Below are 23,675 nucleotides of genomic sequence, written 5' to 3'. Positions count from 1 at the left end.
GGTATGACTGGACCTGTCCCAGTGGCCAAGCATCAAACTTCATGACATGTTTACTGACGTGTCGTCCGAAAGCAGCAGAACACAACCACTCAGTCAAGCTCTCCTGTGCTAAACAAAAGTATAAAACCTGATTGACAGGTTGTGGTGATGGCATCATCATTGGCTGCTGTCATAATGTTTTATTTTCTTCTCCCCCAGCTCATCTGTTTCAGCCTGTTAAAGCCAGAAAGTCTGGGAGACGATGGGAGATAATGTCTGCAGGGTTCCAGTCATGATTGACAGCTGGTGGTTGCTGCTGTGCAGTGAGTGGGCGGCCAGCTGGACACTCAGGACGGGATTTAACTGATGAGCTGGTGGGTGTGTAGAAGTGATAGTGTGTGTATGTGCATGCATACAGACATATGTAAAAGCATCTGTGTGTGTGCATCCTAGTATTTCTTACTGGATAGAGGACAACACAAGAGGAAAATGCACACCAATAATCCATAAGTTTTAGTTATAATGGTTTAATTATCAGTTGGTCCTCTGTTTCTGCAATGTCAAAATAAAAACTTTTCCTGTCTGATGATAAGGGTTCCTTCCTACAGGTTTTTGTGTTTGTTTATATTCCAAAAAACATGATCTGCAGAAGAGCAGACTTTCCATGAAAACTAAAACTAACTAAAAGACTAGGTATAGTGCATCTTTGAAAAAAATGTGAACGAGTGCTGATAGCTAAAAGGTTTTCCTTCAGGAACAATATTGTATAAGCTGCATATGAATTGCCGAAAGCAGTAAAATACCAAAGCATAAAGGAGTTGTTAGTGAAAATATAAAAAAAACGCATTGTTTGGTTGAAAAGCTGTGAAAGTAGAGCTGCTAAAGATTAGATAATTTGCCACTGTGGAATATGAATGCATGCAACAATGATAGGGTGCATGTGTGTTTGTGCGTGCAGGCAGGTTTAGTGTGTGTGTCTGTCTTTACAGTTGTGTATAACTGTTTGTCAGTCCAGTACACCCACTGTGAACTATGTGTGAGAATGTGTGAGCAACACAGTTCAGGGAGACTGGATGCCTTGTTTTATGCGCGCCACTACCTCACTTAATGTCAAAACTGTAGTTAGCGATTTGCATATCCAGATGTTTCATGTTATGGCCGTCTCTCTGAGCCGGAATAAGGTGCTCATGATGAACAATCATTCTCTCAGAGGAATAACTCACGTCAGAGCCGTACAGCTCCTCAGACAGCTTGGGAAATTAAGCTCTTTAGAGTCTGTGCAAAATACGACTTTATTAGACACACATAAAAGGATCAAATTGTGTTTGAATGACATGCAAAAAACAGAGGGGGAGGCGCAGTTCACATCAAAAAATGAACACAACAAAACAGCAATAGCTGTATAACCTGTTGTTCTTGACAAAATACTAAGTGCTCAGTTTTGCTGTTTTAAAAATTAAGATTTATTTTTTATTTGTATTAAAGAAAAAAAGACAGAAAGCAGAGACAAAAACAGCATATTAAAAGTTTAGGAGCTTGACTAAAACAATAATTGGTGCACAGCCAGATGGTTTTTGAGTCTGGATGCCTGAGTGAGATTCAGTCAGTCCTGCAGCAGCACAGCTTTCACAAAGTTTAGCACTTGTTGGCCAGAGGAAAGTAAACAGAGAAACAGAGACAGAACAGAGAAAGACTCAGACTCGGTTAATGGTCTGCCCAAGTGTCAAACAGCACGGCAATCAATGCTGGGGAAAGTACAAAAGACCATTAGAGATACCTGCATGTCAGGCCACTTGTCTTACACCTGTCAACCTGCAACACTACAAAAGTCCAGAGGATGTGTTTACAAAATAGTTAAAGTTATTTGTTGTGTAGTGAGTTCAAAATGATGCTGTGTAAATTCTTAAAAATCTCCCTGATGCATTCAGGACGAGAGAAAACAATGAACAGGTAAGAACTGTCATCACTGAGGCCTATCCAAAAACATGCGTAGACAAGCCAAAAGTTCAGACTTGTGGACTGGAGGATCCAAGGATGACAAATGATGAGAAAAATTAGAAAAAAATATATATATATATTAGAATAATGCATTATTCCCTAAACATTGCAGTGCATCTGTGGCTGTCACAACCTGACTGGAGGAAACAGAAAACAGTGCTACTTACTTTGTAACTTTGATGAAAATGTACTGTCTTTTCCTTAATCTTTGATTTGTATCTTTTAGCGTCATTCTGCTTCACACTGGGAGTCATTCAAAGATGGAGCTCACCAGTCTTGCCACAGTACTGTGCTGCTAGAGCTCTGCTGGAGCACTAAGGGAAAGTAAGCTCTACACCTGGTTTTATAAATTAACCTCATTTAAACCTGCAGTTTCCCCACTGATGGTCTTATTTAAGTATTTGAATTAAAATATTCCAGCCAGGATTAGAAAACATGACAAGGAAGAATAGTGTTTAAGCTATACAAGATGAAAATTATTTGCCTTCAGATATGCAGTTTTGAATGACAGGGTACAGTGAAGTATCGTCTGCATAATATACAGATAAGCTGAGAATAGGAATTGGGTCCTGTGTGACACCATCAAAATAGGATAGCCCTCCTCTGTCCTTTCATATTTGATGCAGGTGATTCAGGTTTCTCTATTCTTTCATCTTCTTCCATGATAAACATTTCGACAATCCCATCATTTTAAAAAATAAACCAATAGATGCAGCTTCTGTAGACATGCAGTTCATACAGTGAATCTCACACACTTAGGCTGCTCTCTTTCTCCTCAAGACCAGCACGGGTCCTGTTAGAGCCACTCCAGCATCAGCGTTAAACCAGCTCTATGTTTATGATAGCTGTGAAGCTAGCTGACTCCCCAAAAGCTTCCCTGCATTCATTTCACACTCTGCATTCCATTAAATAGCATAAATACTCATTAAATTCACTCAGCTGTAACCAGAGTCTCCTTGCTTTTTTAGATTAATTCATTTTTTCCCCCTCCACTGCATGAGCATGTTTGCCCTTGACTCAGTCAGTTTGCACAGGCCATGAATGAGAATGGCCGCCCATTGGTATGTATGAGAGCAAAAGGTGAGATACTGAGCCAGCAGCCAGCGACACAGAGGCCATTATATTCCAACACCATGGGGCTAAACTGTCAAATGCTATTGTCACTCTGATACTCTCGTCTCATACACTCAGTCACTCCCTGACTGTCTCTCTCTCTCTTTCTATCACACACACAAAATTCATTCCGTTCTCGTTATGTCTCTCTCAACTTGAATGATTTCCTGAGTCACTGCATAAACACACACACAAACACACAGGAAAAGGGCATGTGTGCATGCACTCTCACTCCACCCAATTATATGCATGAGAAACACCTGCCAATGTAACGCGAGAACTCAACAGCACCATGAACAACAACCGCTAAAGACGACCATGAGGTTGAATCAACACCTTTTTAAAGCAGTTTCAGCAAAAGCTGAACATTACAACCTTAATGAAGACGCATAATAAAGTGTAACACACACAGACTGTGTCACTTAATGTTGCATCAGTTGACATATGCAAATGTGATTAATAGTTGCTTTTATGGAGAACAGGACACTAACACCTGAAGTCAGATCTTGATGCAAGAGTTAGTGCGGGTAATAAGGCAACACAGGTGTGTGGGCTCACGTATAAAACACTGCAGGTCCATTAAACATTAACACTCTCTCTATCCATGAAGACATTACAAATAATTAAGCCGAAGCAAGAATGTATAAATAGTCAACTTAAACATCATTGTTGTAGGTGTTTACTCAGGTGGTGATGTTCAGCTTTTCAAACTGAGTGCTTTTAAATTTGAGTAGGCTCTAATTGCTGAGTCACCAATGGGAGTGGGTGCTGTGCTTGCATGAATAATTCGTGCTTGGTTCCTATAAACAACAGCCCAACTCACAACATGCACATCTGCAAACACGCATTTAGATAAGCTCACTTGAGAGACACGTAAATGCTGTAACAACTGCTCCAACCTGAACAACCAACAACCCTCTGATACGACCCATAGGAGTACTTCCTGAAATAAAACGACCTTTGTCGCCATGGTTACTATAATAAAGTTTGTGGCTTGGTTAGGTTTAGGAAAAGATGGTGAGTTGGGTTAAGATAAGTACTTCCTCAACATTAGACAATCTTTGTTGTCATGGTTACAATAATAACAACGAAAGGTCATGGATAATAGAAACAACCTAAACTGTTGTTTGACATGGGAATCAAACACCCGTCTCCTGTGTCATATTCCTGTGTTAGGTTGACCCATCCATCCTCCCCAACCTCCTCCTGACGTGGACTTTGTTGCTCTACATCATCACACTTTTCCCTTTGCTCCTGTCATAATAAGTACGGTCACTAGATGTCACCTAGCAACAAAAACAAACTAAGGGTCATAATTACCTGCTGCACAGACGACCTATGGCCTCGTCAGTCTAATGCTGACACATGCGTTCCTTAAGGGACCAGTGTGTTAGATTTAGTGATACCTAGTGGTAGGATTGCAGATAACAAGCCTTCCAAGCTGGTCTATGGTCTGGTCTCTAGAGCCAGTGTTTGACTTGTCAGTTCTGGGCTCTTGTAGCAACATGGCAGGCTCCGTAGAAGACAGACTGCTCCGTATGTAAATATGAAGGGCTCATTATAAAGAAAAAACACCAATTTATTAGTTTTAAGGTAATTATTCACTAATTATTGATCCAACAGAAACCTACGCACTTCTCCTTTAAGACACACGCATAATTGTCTATAATTATCCATCATGCTTTATCATCAAACCTGTATGTGATATTAGCTCTTCTAACAACACTGGGTTCAATGATAATTATAATGTGTCAGCGTCACCCAGCATAAAGAGCCTGTCAGTGTGCAGCTGGCCGATGACTGTATATATTTCTCTTATTATAAACTGTGCTGTCTGCACTGATAAAAGCCAGCGCCACTCACAGGGCTTGTTCCATCGGGCTGATTGAGCTCTGGAAAACCTTGAGGTTATGCCCAAGGCAATGTTGGCAATAGATTCCCATTTCTCATGCTACAGGGGCCATTTTGATTTGATATAGTATGGATTATACCACAGCGTGGTGAGGGAGGGGGCGGGCGAAGCTGGACACATAGCCATTTGCTTGTTTGCTGTTTGAGTTTCTCCTTTTTTTTCACAGATTTTCTCATGTATGAATTTAGAAACGAGGGTTCAAGGAAAAAATAAACGACTCTCCTTGCATGGCTCGTATGAAATAGCATGGCTGCTGTTCAATGGCCTCTATCTCCGTGCAGTGTCTTCAAAGTAAAGATGGAGAGATGTTTTTTTTTTTTTCTTTTTTTCAAAGGCAGGAATCAAAAGCTATGCCGCATATAGTTCAGCATGCTCATGAATTTTGAAGGGTTTTTCAGAAACTGAACATGTGTTGGCTGAAACTACACACTCACAGTCAGGGTGTTAACAAGGTTATGTTTTCATTTCCAGCCCACATACACAGCAGATATGTTGCAGCCGGAAGTCGCACGATGATTGACAGACCAAACAAAATACAAACATGACCTCAAAATAGATATGAAAAATATGAATACAGTAATCATTGTTCACATATAGATGGACGGATGGATGGATCAGTGTTAGCAGGCAGATCTGTGGCAGGCGGCCACGGAAACACAGATGGTGGTGGAGGTCGTCCCTCTGCACCGTCTGCTTTAATGCCCATGAACACAGGTAGCTAGGTCAGGAGGATCTCAGGCAAAAACACACACACACACACACACACACACACACACACATTTAGTGGGAAATGAATACTAGAGGAGCAAACACCTAGGAGTGTACCTTGTACACACATACATGTCTTTCAAACAATGACAATTTCACAAATTATTCACACTTAATATGTGACAAACATGTAGGTTCTCTCCTCTTTGGAGGAAGTGGCCTCTAGTCTTTGTTTTAAATCTGAGTGGTTCTGAAGAGGAACATTGGCTGAGGTGATATGATGCGTGAAACTGAAAGAAAAGTCGTGCTGAAGGTCTTGCTCTGGAGATGGCTCTGTCAGTCAGTCAGCTGGTTGGTCCACCACTTTGGTCCAGATTAAAATATTTTAAGAATTCAAACATTCATGCATGGCTACTAAACAGTTGAATGTCCCACCCCCACACCCAGTATAAACCTTCTGCAAAAACCACAGCCTGCATGACTTGTTGCAATATGGATATGGACATACACACATACAGGGGCTGGAGATGAAAAGTTTATTGACAGACAACATGAAACAAAAGGATAATGGTGTGCCGTGTACTTGCAGCATGTGCTGGGTCAGGTGGACTGTGGTAAGTGCTAGACTGGATCATTCGGAGGGGCGCTCTGTGATTGGTGTTTACAGTTTGGGGCAGGCGCCTGACAGCAAAACAACCACAGAAGCTTAGTCTCTACAGCTGATTCAACCTAGCACCAACCTGGAGTTTGTTATCAAATCAAAGCTTCTGCACGTGGGAGCTCGGGTGTGGAAGCACCCACGGTTTCGATGTCTATGGGCCCAGCAAAACTACACTGAGAAAGGACCTGTTGATGTCATATTGTCATCATAACAGCAACATTACATAACACTGTATGTAACAATGTAGTTTCAATATCAAGACTGAATCTGAATATGACACAGACATGGAAAATCGGAAACATATTTTTTTAAACTATTTTAGTAGCTGCATGTGGAGATAGTGGTGTTTTAGAAATAAATAAAATCGGAAATGAATTTATAATGACAAGAAATTCAACCAGACCTGTAGTTTGGTTGCCGTTACAGTAAGTCTTACATCCTCACAGAGCTTCTAGCATGGCTGCAAATTTTAGTCCTGTTTTGCATTTATTCATTATTTTGTGTTTCAAAATGTCTACAATAGATATATAGTGGTTTTACATGTTGTTCTGTTTGCACAACAGGCTCATCGAAGTAAGTTCCCAGCATCTGCTTCTTGTCATAGTTGAATGTGTTTTGGTGTTTGTGTGCTGTTGTCTGCCTGTGTAACCCTCTCTGCTGACAGTGCAGCTCAAAAATGTTTTAATATCAACACTGATTCTAACACCTTGATGATAATTTGATCAAATCCATTTTAACAAAAAGAAAATTACAATACAAATTTTAGATTTTTACTGTAGTTTAATTTTTAAACTCTGACTGTTTACTGATGAGATTTACTCATTTACTCCTTAGGTATTGAACTTTGGTATCAAATGACAAGACATTTTTCAATCGAACCAATTCAGCTGGTCGATAAAAGTGTAAGGATCAAAGTTCGATACCCAGCCTTAAGTACAGAACAGTCATGATAGAAAAACAGGAGTTAAATGATCTGTTTGTTAGTCAAAGCAGCACAGATATGAAGAATTCCTGCTTTTCTGTTTCTGTTCTGCTGAAATGAAAAAGTCTTACTCTGAGCTTTTCACAGCCACAAACAGCTGATGACCCACAACATGGCTGCCCAAGGGTGTATTACATCACCTGAAAGCTCTCTGCATCCTAACTCCCCAGCAGACTAAACATGTCCACTTTCAGGCGCTGTCTCAAACATTTAAACATTTTAGCACAATTAAAGCCCCTCACGTCCCAGAGCGATGGCTCCACTCTGTGTAAAGACCCATTTCAGAGGTTGTTGCCAGTGAATCAGTGGGTGTGAATGCTGCATGCGAACACTTGAGCACGCTGACAACAATTAAACTATTAGAGCAGCAGATAAGAGCCTGTCTAGACCGACACTTTTGGTCTTGTTTCCAGGTCCGTGAACATTAGAGAATGAAGTGACCTGAGGAAATACATACATCGCCCCGCTGAATGGATGGATGGATGAATGGATGAATAGATGGATGGATGACTGAATGCATAAGAGGACCTATGCATGATGAATAGTTCAAAGATCATTTTTATGTACATAGCAGATTTTTACTTGAACACGAACTGAATAAACAAGATGATTTTTTCTGTAAAAATCAGTAAATAGTTTGATTTGAGCAGCAGAAACATGAGGACGTTTCTTATCTCCACTGACACAATCTGGCTTTAAAATATTCAGATAAAGATCTTTTCTTCCTCTGTTGCTTTTCCTTTATGTCTTCAATGTCCTTACCTGCAGGGAAGATCACTATATGACTAACTCTGGAGCTTGTTCTTGTTATTTAATGTGCGCTGCCCCCGTCAAATAAAAGAAATAGAGCAAAATAAAATAAAGCCCTGAGGTCAAAAGGCAGACTGCTCCTCTGTCTGTGGCCACAGAGGCTGAGAGCAGGGATGCATTTAAAGATAGAGATAGAGGTTCTAGTAAAACACTGAGGAGCGAAATCATTTCAGTCGACAACAAAAAAAAACAAAAAAAACATAACACTTAAGTCCTACAGTAAATTTGTCTCATTTCTTGACTCCTGTGTCATTTTACTGTGTTTTGTTGAGCCATCCATCCACCCCGACCTCCTTCTGATGTGGACTTTGTTGCTCTATATAGCAGACAACACCAAGAGAGAGCCAGAGCATTACACTTTTAAATGTATTGGGTTTCAGCTCAGTTCAACAGCTAATGGTACAGCTGTTAAAACTAAGGGCCTTAAAAGCTCAAGTTTTGTGAAAAAGAGTTGTGTTGTCAAGGTTGCCAGGCGACAACAGCCATGCTTTGCGATGTAAGACTGCTGGGAGCCATCATTAAGATTTTAAAATTGTTGTTTTACAGGCCAGATTTATATTATTACATTGTATTCCATCCACTCATTTATTGGTTCATTCATTCATCGGTTCATCCATTTATTTACCTGTTCAGTTAAATCTCCAGCTGCTTCACTCTAAGGTGCAGTGATTTTTTTTTTTTTTTAAGTCTTCAGGCAGCGGGGCGGAGTGTGCTCATGGATGGCTGATGGAGGGTCAGATACGCGGATGATGGGTGGATGGATGGGTGGGTGTGCGGGGTGAGGGGTTGATGGATGGATCGGTGGCTTGTGGAAAAGCAGGATGGAGAGAGAATTCACCTCATGCTGAGTGACTGGTGACCCGGGTGAAACACACCTGAACTCAGTGTGTGTGGAATGCAGTTTCTGAATGGCACCTCAGTGAATTGTGTCAGGTCGGGCTGTGTCTGTGTGTGCAAAGATGCTTATGTGTCCTTGATGGTATACCCACTAAAATGTAAAGTATGTGGTGGGTGTGGGCTGTTTCCTGGCGTGGTATAATGGAGTGTTCTCCTGGGGGTCCTGGGTTGAAAAGCCAGACTAAAACACAGATAAATAATCTAAGCTTGTGATAGTTTCGGCAGGGGAATGAATTAGAGGTTGCACTGATATATATCTTTTTAGACAGCATTGTAATACTCCTCAGCCTTCCTTATACCTGAACAGGGACCAGTTTATGAATTGTTCTGTGCTGTTTTATCAGCTGGATGCCTACAGTATATCTCCAGATGAGCTTAGTGGGTAGTCATATTCTTTATCTAGTCATATTCAGGATATGATGTTTACATGCAACATTTAATAACCTGGTTATTCATCGCCCTCATACACATGAATATATTGTTGGTGGGGTATGGATGTGACATCACCAAATGCACAAGTCATCATTGTCGCTCCCCTGGGTGGCAAATACGCAAATGTTAGCATCTGCCAGGTGCATTTATGTGGAGGGGAAAAAAACATGGAAAGCATTGCTTATATGGTAAAGAGATGTTTAATCAACTGCACAAATGTATCCAGGAAGAATTCAGGCAGAAGACTGCAAGGGAAGAAAACGGATTACAGTAATTCAACTGCACCGCCTGCATGGATCCTGCTGATCCAGATTTACATACATTTTTACCATTTCCTGGGAAACATGTAACAGCAAATTTGCAACTCGATCTTTCTTTATAGGGCAGCTTAGTTTCACACAAGCACTGTCCATATCTGTGTCACACTTCGAGTTCTTATTAAAAGTATTATTAGTGTATGAAGTCAGGTCCTTGATGCTTTTCCTTATTTTGTGTTGGATGTTCATATTAAACATGGCCAGAGTTTCAGATAATGAGGTAAAAATGATATAAAAGTAAAATCCCTGCGAAACAAAGACCAGATTTCCAATCTTTTTTTCTACATCTTGATGCAGATTTCTTAATATGTCATCTGCTCCAAGCTCAGCTTGTTCTTCCCAGTCAGTTTGATTGGTTGCTGGCATTTCCTCCAGCATACAAATAACCAGTGGTGCAGGTTTATGATACAGGTGTTTGGCGACAAGTCTAAATCCACTGTTATGTCAGACAATGAGCAGGTAATATCTACTGAACAGAGATGTCCTGCTATAACCTTTGCTGCTGTCCACTTGCATATTCTGTATCACATTCAGACGAGTACAAATGGATCTGAGAAGTTGCCATTTTCAATCAATTATATTATGATACTTTTCAGAACTGATAAGAGGAGGCAGGTTTCCGGAAGTTGCCAAATTAGAAGAAAGCTTTTAGGGAAAGAGAGCCTGGAGCTAGTAATGTCAACTGAGGGGTTACATAACAGGCAGTTTGAGATGAAAAAGGTTTTTTTTTTTTTAAACTATGAATCATGTGGAGCTGGAAATGAGCATCATAGATTCTCTTTAAGTTGTTAAGGAAATATTTTTCCTTTTTTTTAACAGATCCGTTCAATCCAGCTTGATTTATTAAAGACTTTTTCCTTTTCTCTGCACTTAGGTCCTCTTCATCAGCATCTACACAGTTTACTTCTACCCTGTTGAAATAATGTGCTCGAGAAAATGTATGTACTTCCTCCCAACAGCACAGTTGTGTAGGTTTCATTTCAGAAGTGAGGGGAACTTGATGAAGTAAGGGCCTCTTCAACCAACGATAATGTAGCAATGGCCCTTAAAGCACTACGCTTGATCGATGTTCAAGTCATACATCTTTTCAGGAGAATGACACCACTTATGACACATAAAATGATTTTTAGTTTTGTCTTTTTCTTTCCTCAAGGTTGTATTCCCTAAGAGGCAAAGCCCAGGGTAGAAAATACTGTAAAACAGTCACTTCTGAGTTGTAATAACTCCACTGATTTTGAGAGACTGTCCTCCTGTAAGAAATGATCCCATAGGTTGTATGTGCAGCAGGTTATTATGACACATAGTTACGTTTTGTTGCTAGGTGACATCTAGTAGCCGTAGAAATTATGACAGGAGCAAAGAGAAAAGTGTGGTGACGTAGTATATGGAGCAACAAAGTCCACATCAGGAGGAGGTTGAGGTGAATGGTTGGGTCATCAAAACACACGAATATGACACAGTAGAGCTGTGTTCGATTCCCATGTGAAAATACCAGTTTATGTTGTTTCTATTATCCATGACCATTCGTTGTTGTTATTGCAACCATGACAACAAATGTTGAGATATATACATATTTTAATCCAAATCACCATCTTTTCCTAAACCTAACCAAGCCACTACCATTATTATTATAACCATGGTGATAACAGTCATGTCATGTCGGTACAGTCCATGTTTTTATTACTGTAACCATGACAGCCATGGTCCATCATGCCTGCCACTGTAGAGGCGCTATTTCGGGAGTCATTCCTATGGGTCGTATCAGAGGGTTGGTGATGGTTGAGGTTGGAGGACTGGGTGGTTTTTGATCAGCTCCTCTCTTCTCACATCTGGATTTTGGTAGTTGAACAGTAAGTGAACTGTTTACACAGACTTTAGATATTATATTAAAATGAAACTGTAAAAATTGGGGTGGACACCAATAGAAAAGTGAGGAGGACATCTGCCTCTGTCCTCAGCGGAACCAAAATGAGCCTTAAAATGATGGAAAACAGCAGAATATGAGTAACTTGGTTCGATAGGTAGACAATTTTGACATGAGGGGCACCTTGTGATGAAGTGCTGCTCTCCTAAAATACTGTTTGTCTTCTCTCAGCTTTAGAGGGAATAAGGAGCATTAAGTCAAGCTGAAATGGAAAACAGTTATTAATATTTGAACGTTTAAATCACTCTTTATCAAAGTTTGCTTAGAGAAAATGACCAATTTTAACCTACTTAAAAAGTTACATGAAAAATCCATCAGATCACAGAAGCAGACAAACTTGTAATTAGTCACGTTGCATCCTTTCTGACAGATAAATATACTTCACTGAAATTCATTTCCTCAGTCTTTCTGTCACGTCTCGCCACACATAAAACTAAAAATGAAAGCTGGGTGGGACAGGTCGTGGGTTTTCTTGGAGAACAGAAGAAAGATTTGGATGAATTAAATGGAATATTTCTGTCTCTGAGGATTTCAGGGGTCACAGTAATTGGCTGCTGGTTTTCATCTGCCCTCCCTCAGCCCAGCAGGAGTTTCTGGACTCACGCTGAGTGCGTGGCAGGGGGGGAAAAAAAGGTTCAATGTGTTTTGAGCTCGACAAAGAGCTAAATTTTACACTTGAGAAAGTTGATTAACGCAACCTTTCATCAACAAATGCGTTCAGACAGCAAAGCATCTCCCCAGTCTTTACTGTTGGACTTTACAAATCACTGTGGCTTTTCGGTTCCTCTGAAGCTTCTGCACTGCTGCTGGAAGTTTATAGAAACTGATCAGATGGATTCAGTCATTTGAATCAGTGATGAGCCACTTCCTGCAGAGTCCCAGAAGCTTCCATAATAACATAGAAATTTCCTTCATTTTAGAACACTCAAACTCTTTATTAACCACGAGTGGCATCAGCAGTAATGTGGGTGAGTCAGTCAGTCAGATACACATCTACTAGCCAGGTCATTACATTTGATAAGATCCTTCTCTGTCCCCTGAGGCTGAATGTTGTTGTTGAACACCTGTCCTCTCCACAAAATCAAGCAAACCAAGCTCTAAAGGCAACTTTTTGCTTTAAAAATGAGCCCATAGCCCACAGTGAATATTGGACAGGTGGACACAAGCACCACTTCAATAGGATGACCATGTAGCTCTGTATTTGCTTGGTGTAAATAGCTAGCTATGTTAGCTATAACAACTTTTATGAAGTGATAATATTTCAGATGTTGTGTTTTCATGTTGAAAGGCTCTTGGCTCTTTTCAATTTTCCATTAGTAGGATTTTTCATTCACCTCATGTCCTTTATATTTCCCTCATCGTCATGATAATTGTCTGTTTCCATGAGGATAAAAAGGTTTTATAATGGCCTTGTTCTCAGGTTTTCCCAGCAGCACTGTTCATGTTTGTTTTATAATCTTTCTGTTTTTAGTTTTTGCTATTTAATAATTTGTGCAAATCAACTGAACCTGAAATGACAAGTCGACTTTCACCTCATTCCTGAGCTCAAACCACAAAAATAAACAGGGAGCAAGTGAGACTGTGCAGCTTCTTTGCTTTTTTCATTTATGAAGCTAAATTCTTTTCCTCCTAATGTCACTATGCTGTTGATGGGGTCACACACACACACACACACACACACACACACACACACACATATATAGTGTACACGCACAGAGACACACTATACATGAAACAAAGTTAAACAAACACACACCACAATGGACACTTAAATACCCATGTAGATTTAAGGGAGAAATAGACACACACCATGTTTCATCTTGCCTCAGTTTTAAACAACAGACTGTGACATTACACAAACACACACATACATATTAACCCACCCAATGTGCAGGGGGAGTCACACACTAATCTCCAGACAACAGAAACACAAGAGAATAAACATCATCAGAGGCTTTGTAAGAGTCAGACACACAGTGTGTGTGTGTGTGTGTGTGTGTGTGTGTGTGTGTGTGTGCGTGCAAGATCATAGCCTCTGGAAACTGCTGGACAGACTGAGCATCCCACTGCTATATTCCCCAGTGTGTGTGTGTGTGTGTGTGTGTGCGTGCGTGCGTGTATGTGTGTGTATACCTGTAATCACAGACTCCACTGGTGATCTGGACTGACAGTTGAACCTCCCAGCAGCAGCATCAGTCGCACGAAACACTGAGAACCAAGGAAGGCAACATGTTAAACACACACACACAAACACAAACACAAACACAAACACAAACACAAACACAAATACTGACACCATCACATATTATTGATGAATTTGAATTATAGATATAGAAAATTCAGAAGTGTCCTATTTCCCAGCATCAACATGTCAGAGCTTTAGAAAGTAGCAAGTTTATGATATTTGCTCTCTGGAATGGCACATCCAGGCTACCATAGCTTGATTACTTACTCTGTATAATACCTAAAGCAGTTTGTCAACTCATCATAACTCTCTACTGTTTACACACTGCATAAATGAAAAAATTTTTGTTTTTACATTATTAATAAATGCAGTTGTTCCGTGTCAGTCTCTGTCACATAAGTTTGAGAGGGACCACAAGCTCCAGTCCTGTAGCTTCCTACTTGGTAAAACTGAAATCACAATTTGTTCCAAAAAATATTAAGAATCCTGTATAATATCAACCTCAATCTTCAGTGATATGCAGTATTTTCTAAACAGTGGGAAAGATGTCAAAGAGAAAATGCAATTAAAAAGAGAACCAGAGCTTTTTGCAGTTCTCGTGATATTTATTTTGAATGCCCAATCCCAGTGTCTAGCCTCAGTCCGTGAGGTCCAAGTGCTGTGCCACTGTTAAACCATCAGATCCATGAGGTCTTAGTGTTGTCTCATAAACAATCATCATGAAATGGAAAGAAGAAAATAGAAGAAGAACAGTTAATAAATAAGCCTCAAAGCAACAAACCCAAATGTTAACATTACAAGAAAAAAGAAGTACCACAGTAGAATTTGGTTTGGCTCTCCAGAGCTGGGTGTCGTTATTGATAGCATGATGATGAATATGCATATATATAAATATATACAAATCTGCTTTCATCCGCTCTTATCTAACGTTAATTTTTACTTACTAACTGGGAGTGAAGGGAGGGAGTAAAAAAAGTCCCAACCCACATTTCTATGCAAAATATTTTGGTGTCGTCAGGGTAACGTGTCGTCAGGGTAAGTGCTGTCCCATTCCTCTCTATACCAGTTTGAGCCCTTGCAGCCACTCACGCTCAATCACTTACCAGGTGGTGTCAGTTAAGTCTGTGAGGGTTGAGGTCCCTAGGCCTTAGGGGGGGCACTGGGATTGGGCTGGGGTTTCATCAGGTGCAGATCTCAGTCCAGCCTGCAGGGGGAGCAGCAGCAGAGACAGACTCTGTCCATGGTGCTGAACTCTCCACGATGGGATTTAAAAGCTATAACATAAACAATAATAAGCATCAATAAAAAGAAATATAACCAGATGAAAATCAAGGTTTTAAGGACTGAATCAAAAGATGAAAATAGTCTGTGTGTTTTTTATTCAGTTGGAAGAAAAATAGTTTGATATTGTAAGAACAGAAAGAAACTGTCCGGCCAAAGAAGTTAATACCAAAACAAAAAGTATTTCTATGGAGACAACATGAATAGAATTTAGTGATTAAAACAGAGGTGTGTGAATGAGCTTTACTATGTTAACACTGAATGTGACCTGCTGTAAGAAGGAAAAACAAAATCAAAAAAAAAAAAAAGAAAAAGATCTGCAGTGTTTGAGTCAAATTCTCCTCAGATCTGCTTCCACAGTCGTCATGTTCAGCTCAGTCCAGAGGATATTTTGCTATAAAGTTATTTTCTCTCTTTTTTCTCTGCATCATCTCCCACTTTTCTAAATATCTCAGGATGATTTCTAAAAACCCCATGGAGAAGGGATAATGTCTAGACCAGTTGTGTCCATGAAACCTGAATTTCATATTTCATTATCTACTTTTATACGGTTGTCAATAATCAGAAGAGGACATAAAAAATGAAAAGGACCAAGAGATAAAAACAATCCAGCCCTTTAGTTATTAAAGGTTTAAACTCTCTCCTAACTCTCTTTAATAGATACAGCCTTGATTAAAAAAATAAAATAAAATAAACATCCCTATTAGCAGCCTCTAATAGAGCTGCCTGCTCTAAAATACCATTTGGCATTGTTCTTCCTCAGACTGAGCATTTCCCACCGTTTGTCAATTGAGTGCAGTTATTCAGTTCAAATAATGCTTATCATCAGCCATTAGAGTAAAGAAGAGTCCTGCCAACACATCAAGGATAAAGATTTTTTTTTGAATCACTCTCTACCCTTGTAGCTTGGAGTGTGTCAGACTGATCTTGTTGCTGTGTAATCACTTCAGTCAGTTGTGTATGTGGAGTTAATGGAGTTATTGTAGAGATGTAGCTGCAGGCTCTGCTTTTACATCTCCCAAATACCACACACACACACACACACACACACACACACACACACACACTTGTACTTAATCTTAACAGAACATTTAAAAGACAACCATTTTAATATTTCAGTTAGGTTTCGGAAAAGTGGTGATTTGGGTTCAAATAAGTACTTCCTCAACATTAAACAATCTTTATTGTCATGGTTACAATGATAACAACGTACAGTCATGGATAATAGAAATAACATAAACTGCTACTTTCACATGGGAATGAAACACCACTCTACTGTGTCATCTTCTTGTGTTTTGTTGACTCATCCATCCACCCCAACCTCATCCTGACTGGACTTTGTTGCTGTATATACTACGTCACCACACTTTTCCCTTTGCTCTTGTCACAATCACTATGACCACTAAATGTTGCCTAGCAACAAAACCTAACTATGGGTCATGATAACCTGCTGCACAGAGAACCTATGGCCTTGCTTTTTACAGGACTGTCTCTAACCAAGCCATGACCATTTATTATTGTAACCATAGCAACAAATGTCCAGTACGCTGCTGTAGGTTGAATTCCAAGGGTGTAAATGTATCTCATCGGAATGAAAAAACTAATGAGGATGGTATATACACTACTTTCTGCTAACAGGGGGGTGATTTCAGACATATTCTCACAACTTTTCCAAAATGTCCTCACCTTCCATTTCCAAGAAGACCTCACTCCCCAGACAATGAATTTGAAGTCACTCTTCAAGTCTCCGGTTTTACAAAAGCTTCTCACTTACAAAAATGCCTCCATTTTTAAATGTCCTCATTTTCCGAAATCCCCCCAACTTCATCCTTACCTTCTATAAGTGCTCTCATTCTTATTCCAGTCTGAAACTCATCGCCGGTCCGCACAGAGGACACACTGTACAAGTGCACACACTCACAAGTATAATCTCACCTTCATTTGTAATGCATGCAATTTATTTTCTTTGAAGTCACATACAGATGCACTTTCCTCTCCACCTCATCTGCCCTCAGCCTCCTCCCACCTCTACATATTCAACTGTAATTCATTTCAAGACAGTCTCAAACATACTCGGCAGATAAGTGAAGAAAGGAGGCGCGCTATCGCTGCTATCTGGGCTGGAACAGAGGCAGACTGTTAACAAAACAAAGCAATTTCCCAGCACAAAGGCAGAGAGAAAGCAATCTATCATCAGCCCATGAGAGCCGGGCAGGCAGGCAGGCAGGCAGGCAGAGAGGCAGGCAGCGGCGGGGCTCAAAATTGGGCAGAAAGCCCTCGTTTGTGGCTTCAGTCTGCTGCAGCAAAGAAGGGAAAAAAGTGTGAGGGCAGATTTAAACACTGCTCGTCTCTATGAAGACTTCTTGGCAGGCCCCAGCTTCCTGCTAGCCGATACCTTGCGGGGAAGTTACAGACAGAGACTAGAAGAGTCATTAATAAGCTTTTCACTTGTGTTTGTACATCGAGGCTCCCGCTCAAAGAGGCTGATCGGGATCATTCGCCCTCCTGAATCGATGTCTCAAGCACCTCTGAGAATATTTAAAGGTCTATTATATAATATTTTTCCTGCCCTGTTGTACAAAATGACCACAATATATTATAGCCGCAGGGGCTGATGGGGTTGTTGATCAGTACCAATGACTCAGCAGTTACTGTGCCAGCTGCTGAGATTTCTGCCTTTATTCCACCTTTTTTCTTTGTAACTTAAAGACATTTCCTATCAGACGTCGCTCAACAATGTTAGAGTTGTGTTATTACACTGAGGATGGAAAATGCAGGTAAATGAGGCTTTTGGATTAATTAAATACAGTTATTGTTCTGTCATCACCCGTATACTTTTTAATGACATCTACTTATAAAGGATTAATGCACTTACAGTACATTGTTTAGGGCAAAAGTGTCAAGTGATTGTAATGTGATGAATGTAATGAATGCCTCATGACTAAGCATGTTGGGAAACAGAATATCGAAACTACATGTTAAACTGTGTGTACAAATGGAAAGTCAGCGATGTTTATATTTATCCACTGATTGTGAAAGGTCGGGAATAACCCTGGGTGGGGGTAAATGATGCATTATGGGTTTCCTGAAGTTACAGAAATGGTCAGACACAGCGTTTCTTAATGAGGGGGTTTGGGGGGGGGGTAGTTTCTGAATCTCTTTGACCATCCGTCAAGCACAAGCACACGTTCAACTTCAGTGTTTAGAGAGGAATGAAATCCCCTTTTCTCTATAAGATACACCTGAGATATTTATATAAAGCATCTATAAATGAACTAAAATCCTCAACATTAGCTTTTTCTTAAGGAATAAATTCTGCTTGCCAATGCATTTATAGAAAACCCTTGTTCAGGCAGCTTTTTTTTTTTTATCAGTTTTAGATTATGGTGACATTTAGTACAGGCATGCTTCAGCTGCAGCTCTAAAGACTCTTGATGCAGTCTACCACTCTGGTCTCAGGTTCATTACGTTCATTAATGGTGATTCTGATCATTGCATCCTGTATATGAAGGTTGGATGATCCTCTCTCTACGATCTGTATATGTATTTGTTTATTTACAAGGTTCTTATTGGAAAACTACCCTCTTATCTCACTTCCACGTTAGTTTGGTCCACTGGACCACATTAGACCAGGACTGATGACTGGCTTACGCTCCATGTCGCTTGAATTCACACTGGCCTCTCTGCACCACCCACGTGGAACTCACTACAAAGCACTTTAAAAATTAATTTGTTGGCACCTCTTGCTCATTTTAGATTCTTAATCTCTAACCCTTTAGTTTCTGTTTGTACCTGTTTTAAGTGATGCTTCTCATTACATTATTTATTAATTGTATTTATATGTCTGTTTTAATTGATGCTCACCCTCAATAATCTTTTAGTTTAAATAAAGACATATTAACAGACTGTGAAGAAAAAACTGTTTCGATGTTATGTGAAAGACGTCTATGTATTGTCTTACAAAGATAACTGTTGAACTTAGCATGCTAACCAGCTAGCCCCCAACATCTCATAATAACACTATGTCACCTCAAGAGGTGATAGTGGGTCACTGCCTCAGATGAAGAAGTAGTGCCATCCAGAAGGTAACCAAATAAAAGAAGTGATAGAAATAGAGGCTAAACAAGAGTTAACATTGGCATTGCTTCCCACCTTTTGGAGCCCGCTCAGTGAAGGAAGTTTGATGCTGAACTCACAGCAGTTGCTACAGCTAATGTTGGCTATATAGCAAAAATATACATATGGCACCTCTAAGGGCCAGACACAGTCCAAAACTAACATGTTCATACATGTTTTGGTGCATATTGTGCAGACCGTCCAAAATGAATGACTATGTGGGTCCTTGCAGATATGCAGAAGACAACACTGTCCCATAGACCCTTGCAGCTATGTGGACATGGAGAGTATTGTTAGTTTACCCGTTAGAGGAAGAACGAAAAACTTGGTTCATTCATTCATTCAGACAGGAGCATACAGACCTGCTGCTTGTGTTCATGCATGAAGTGTGAAACTGTATATGTTGTAAATGTGAGTCTTTGTTAATTAAAAGACTACTGCACCCAACCCCCAGCATCAACACACACACACACACACACACACACACACACACACCAACAAATCCACTTCCCTCACTTTTTTCCAGTTCAGTTTTATTTCCAGTTACTTCACATGCAAGACTGTTAAATGGAAACAGTTGCTGAGGTTCACAAAATGCAAAACTGCAGGAAACTTTCGATTCTGAGAGAGAGATTTCCATATTTAGTTTCCATGGTAACTTAAAAATAATTTGAGATATACATCAATATCTGTAGCCATGTATTTTCCCTAAATCTAACCTACGTAAAACCTCTTTCTCTCCTTCCTCTCTGACTGTTGACAGGAGCAGCGCCTGTCTGCATTCAGCACTTATCAGCATTACTCAGAAGCCCCAGCAAATACAGATAAAGTGAACTTTGTTGATCCCCTAAGGGAGAATTTGGGTCATTATGGCAGCGAAGAATGGAGAAGGATGATGGAGAGCAAAGGGAAAAATAGATACTAGTGATATGAAAAAATAAATTAAAGATAGTGAATCTGTGCAGGAGATAAAACTGTTTCTCCACAATCGCTGAAATAGAATTTTCGCTGTGCACTGCCATTCATGTACGGGTGCCTGCTGTTTATGGAGTTACAAATTCTGAGATGTCTCCAGTGATTCAATGACGTATAAGTGCACTTAGAGGTCTGTTATATTGAGCCGCAGTGTGTGAAGGCTTCATTTCCTGCTTTACCTTCACGGGAAAATACAATGGATGTAGGCTGTTGAGGCAGCCCAGAGGAAAACAATGGCTCATAGGAAAACTGGTTATACTCCGATGCAGGGCCTAATTTCTCTCCATCTGTCACTCTCTCTCTCTGGCTATGCTTTCCTGCGTATTAATCTTTGTTTTCCTCCATTTCATGCGTTTTCCTTTTCATCTCTTTCTCCCGCTCCTAGCTGCACACACACACAATAAATGGCCTCTGCTGCACCACACACGTACAATAACACTCCCCATTGGCCCATTCGTATAGGACATGAGTTAGACGTTGAGCCACAGAGAGAGAGGAGGGGGAGGCTGAGGGAGGGAGTATAGGAGCACAGGGACATCAGCCAAGTGTGACAGTAGAGTCGTATTTCTTTCCCTGGCCGTCCGCTGTGGACTCTGAGCTGAATACTGAGCGTGCCCACTGCAGAGCCTGAGGACAGACTCAGCCTCCAGACTAGCAGGAGCTACAGCGCCAGCTTGAGGACCAGATCAACTGCAGAGTCAGGCTGAGGGCTCTGATCAGCTCCAGATCAGGTTCAGACATTGCCTGAAGACCAGTTCAGAGGGTTGGGGAGTTGTGATAAAAAAAAGAGGTGAAAAAAAATCTAAATTTGGTCAAAAATTCGTGAGAAGACCAAATGAAACCAACAAAAAGACTTGCAACATGCAACACGACATGATTGCACATGTTTGTATTTGAAGTAGCAGCCAGCTTCATATTCATATTGGTACACTGTGGACAGAACAGCACAGCCTCCCAAAGTCTCAGTCTGACTTCACCAAACTCCATTCAGCCGCTGCATCATTTTATCTTCATTAGACCACAAAGAAAGAGACATTAGGATGAACTATTATGGAGCTTTAGGAAGATGAAGTCGTTTTGCGAAACATTGATATCACTGCTGTGGGAAAAAGGAAAAAAAAATGTTTCACTGGATTTGCAGATAATCTACAGACATATTCCTGATAACAGCTGGAAGTTCTCATCGTGTCTTATATACAACTAGAAGATATAATTCATGCAAATACACAGTGCCTGTAAAGTTACTACACAACACTTTATGCTGCAGGTTATTATCTGTGGTCCACATCGTCCATCATTTTCCCCTCACTTCCAAATAATCACAACAGTTGGCAACAGCAGCCCCCGAAAACTGTGACGCCCACACTCACAGATGCTCCCTAATGGAACTGGCAAAATATCCTTACTGGACATCACCCCTACGGCAAACACCCAGGTCCAAAAGTGTTGTTCTCCAAAAAAAATAAAGCTGCATTATTTCAGGAGCATGCACACTATAAGTGATGAAGATTATAGGATTGCATGCATAGGAACATAGATGCTGCAGATATCTTTTTTTTTTCTTTAAACACAAAGGTCAGAGGTCACGGTCGTCCACAGCGCAGCAATGCTGGAGGCCTGTAGGCGCGCAAGGACACACACAACTAGACAGGGACTTTAACATGATCTGTGTAACTGTCCTGACCCCCAAAGTTGAAAGGTAAGGGGTTAGAAAGTCAAAGCTTGGCAGGCAGTAGGAGCAAGGAGTGTTCAGATCACTGCAATACAGGTCAGATAAAGCTGCTGTAGAGGGCCTGGAGACCCCATTGACCACCTATTTGGTTAAACACAAATGATTACGAATATGCATCATGTAAATTCTGACACAGGGCTCCTGTAGGGCCTTAGGGGCCTAGTCAGATGTACTTTGTCCATTGCCTGCTTTAGCCTCTTGGTAATTCAGGTATTGAATTTACTCAACAATCAGAATCAGAAGCAAAAACAACAATTTTTTAAATCAAGTTCGCATCTTGGTTCAAGAGCTGGCAAACTCAGCTCAGTCCAGATTCAAATATCTTAACAACCATTGGATGGATTGTCATGGAAATTTGTAAAGACAACCACAGTCTGTACCTCAGTGAATGTAAGTGTTGGTCAAACTGAAGGAGGATTAAATGGCTGTTGATGCACTTGGAAGCTGTTTAAAAACTAAATCTAACAAAAAAAAAAATAAATAAATAAAATAAATACATGTACGAATCTAGCCCAGAAGAAGAAAACTGGTGCAGCTGCAAAGAAGTAAAAGTGATTATCTCATTAATGAGCAGAGTGCAGCACATTAATACACTCAGCAGAATCATCTCTTCCATTTGCTGAAGTGTTGACTGGGTAAATACCATCAGGATCGCTAAAGTTCACTGGATTACCAGCTTGTTCATTCATGAACCACGCTGCTTCCAAACTTTATCTCTGAGAGGGATCAAGACTTGCTGCCAGCTTAATTGCAGAGGGAGGAGTGTTATCTGCATAAAAAAACAATCTACCACGGTTATATACAAAGTTAATTAAAAACTATCCCCCCTCTTTGCTCAGACGCAGAAATCTTAATCTCTAAATGTGAAAAAAATAAATAAACTGCCAAATTTCTTTGCACAGAACACAGCAAAGTCTGCACCATATAAGCCGCTCCGCCCTCCATTAATGAGGCGCCAATCACTTCAGCTGCTAATTGCAGGGCTGGTGCCCCACCCACCCTTTGTGATGCGTAACTTTCTGCATAATTAATTGGAGGGCTTTAACAGTAATAGAATAGCCCGCAGGCTCAGACGGCAGTCCTGACACACACCATTAAAATGCAAATCGAGCTCAGTGATATATAAAAACCAAGATCTAAGCCAGCGTGGAGACTGAGAGAGATGAAGACTGAATCACACCAAGCTCCTCCACCACCACCCCCCCAAGGATGGAGCTCCAGCCCGCCTGCTCTCCTCTCTTGCTGTGGTCAGGGCAGAGCTATCTATCTCAGAGAATTATATCAATGAAATCAGCAAAGGAGCAATAAGGCTCAGTGTTTCGCCACAGTCTGTTCAATAAGCTGATGTTGCCATGCAACAAAACCAAGTCAGTCAGTGTAGAGATGGGGTTAGGAAGGAGGATGATAGAGGAAACCTTGCACCAGGGGCCAGAAGCAACACTGGCTGAAGCTCAAGCCTAATTTGTTTTTACTTTCTGAAATGTGGCTGTGATGAGGAGATGAGATTCACTCTGGGTTTCATTGTTCTCACTAAATAATTAAATGTCTTTTAATTGAGCAGCAGATCGTTCTCTCCTGGCTTCATGTGCTCTACATACACACACATAGAAATATAATATGTAAATCCATAGAGAGGAAAGTTTATCTGCATAT

The sequence above is a fragment of the Trachinotus anak genome, unplaced genomic scaffold, assembly GCF_046630095.1.
Source record: "Trachinotus anak isolate AG129_WGS33_773 ecotype Australia unplaced genomic scaffold, CSIRO_AGI_Tana_v1 ptg000021l, whole genome shotgun sequence".
In the NCBI taxonomy this organism is placed as follows: Eukaryota; Metazoa; Chordata; class Actinopteri; order Carangiformes; family Carangidae; genus Trachinotus; species Trachinotus anak.
This window is presented reverse-complemented; position numbering follows the sequence as displayed.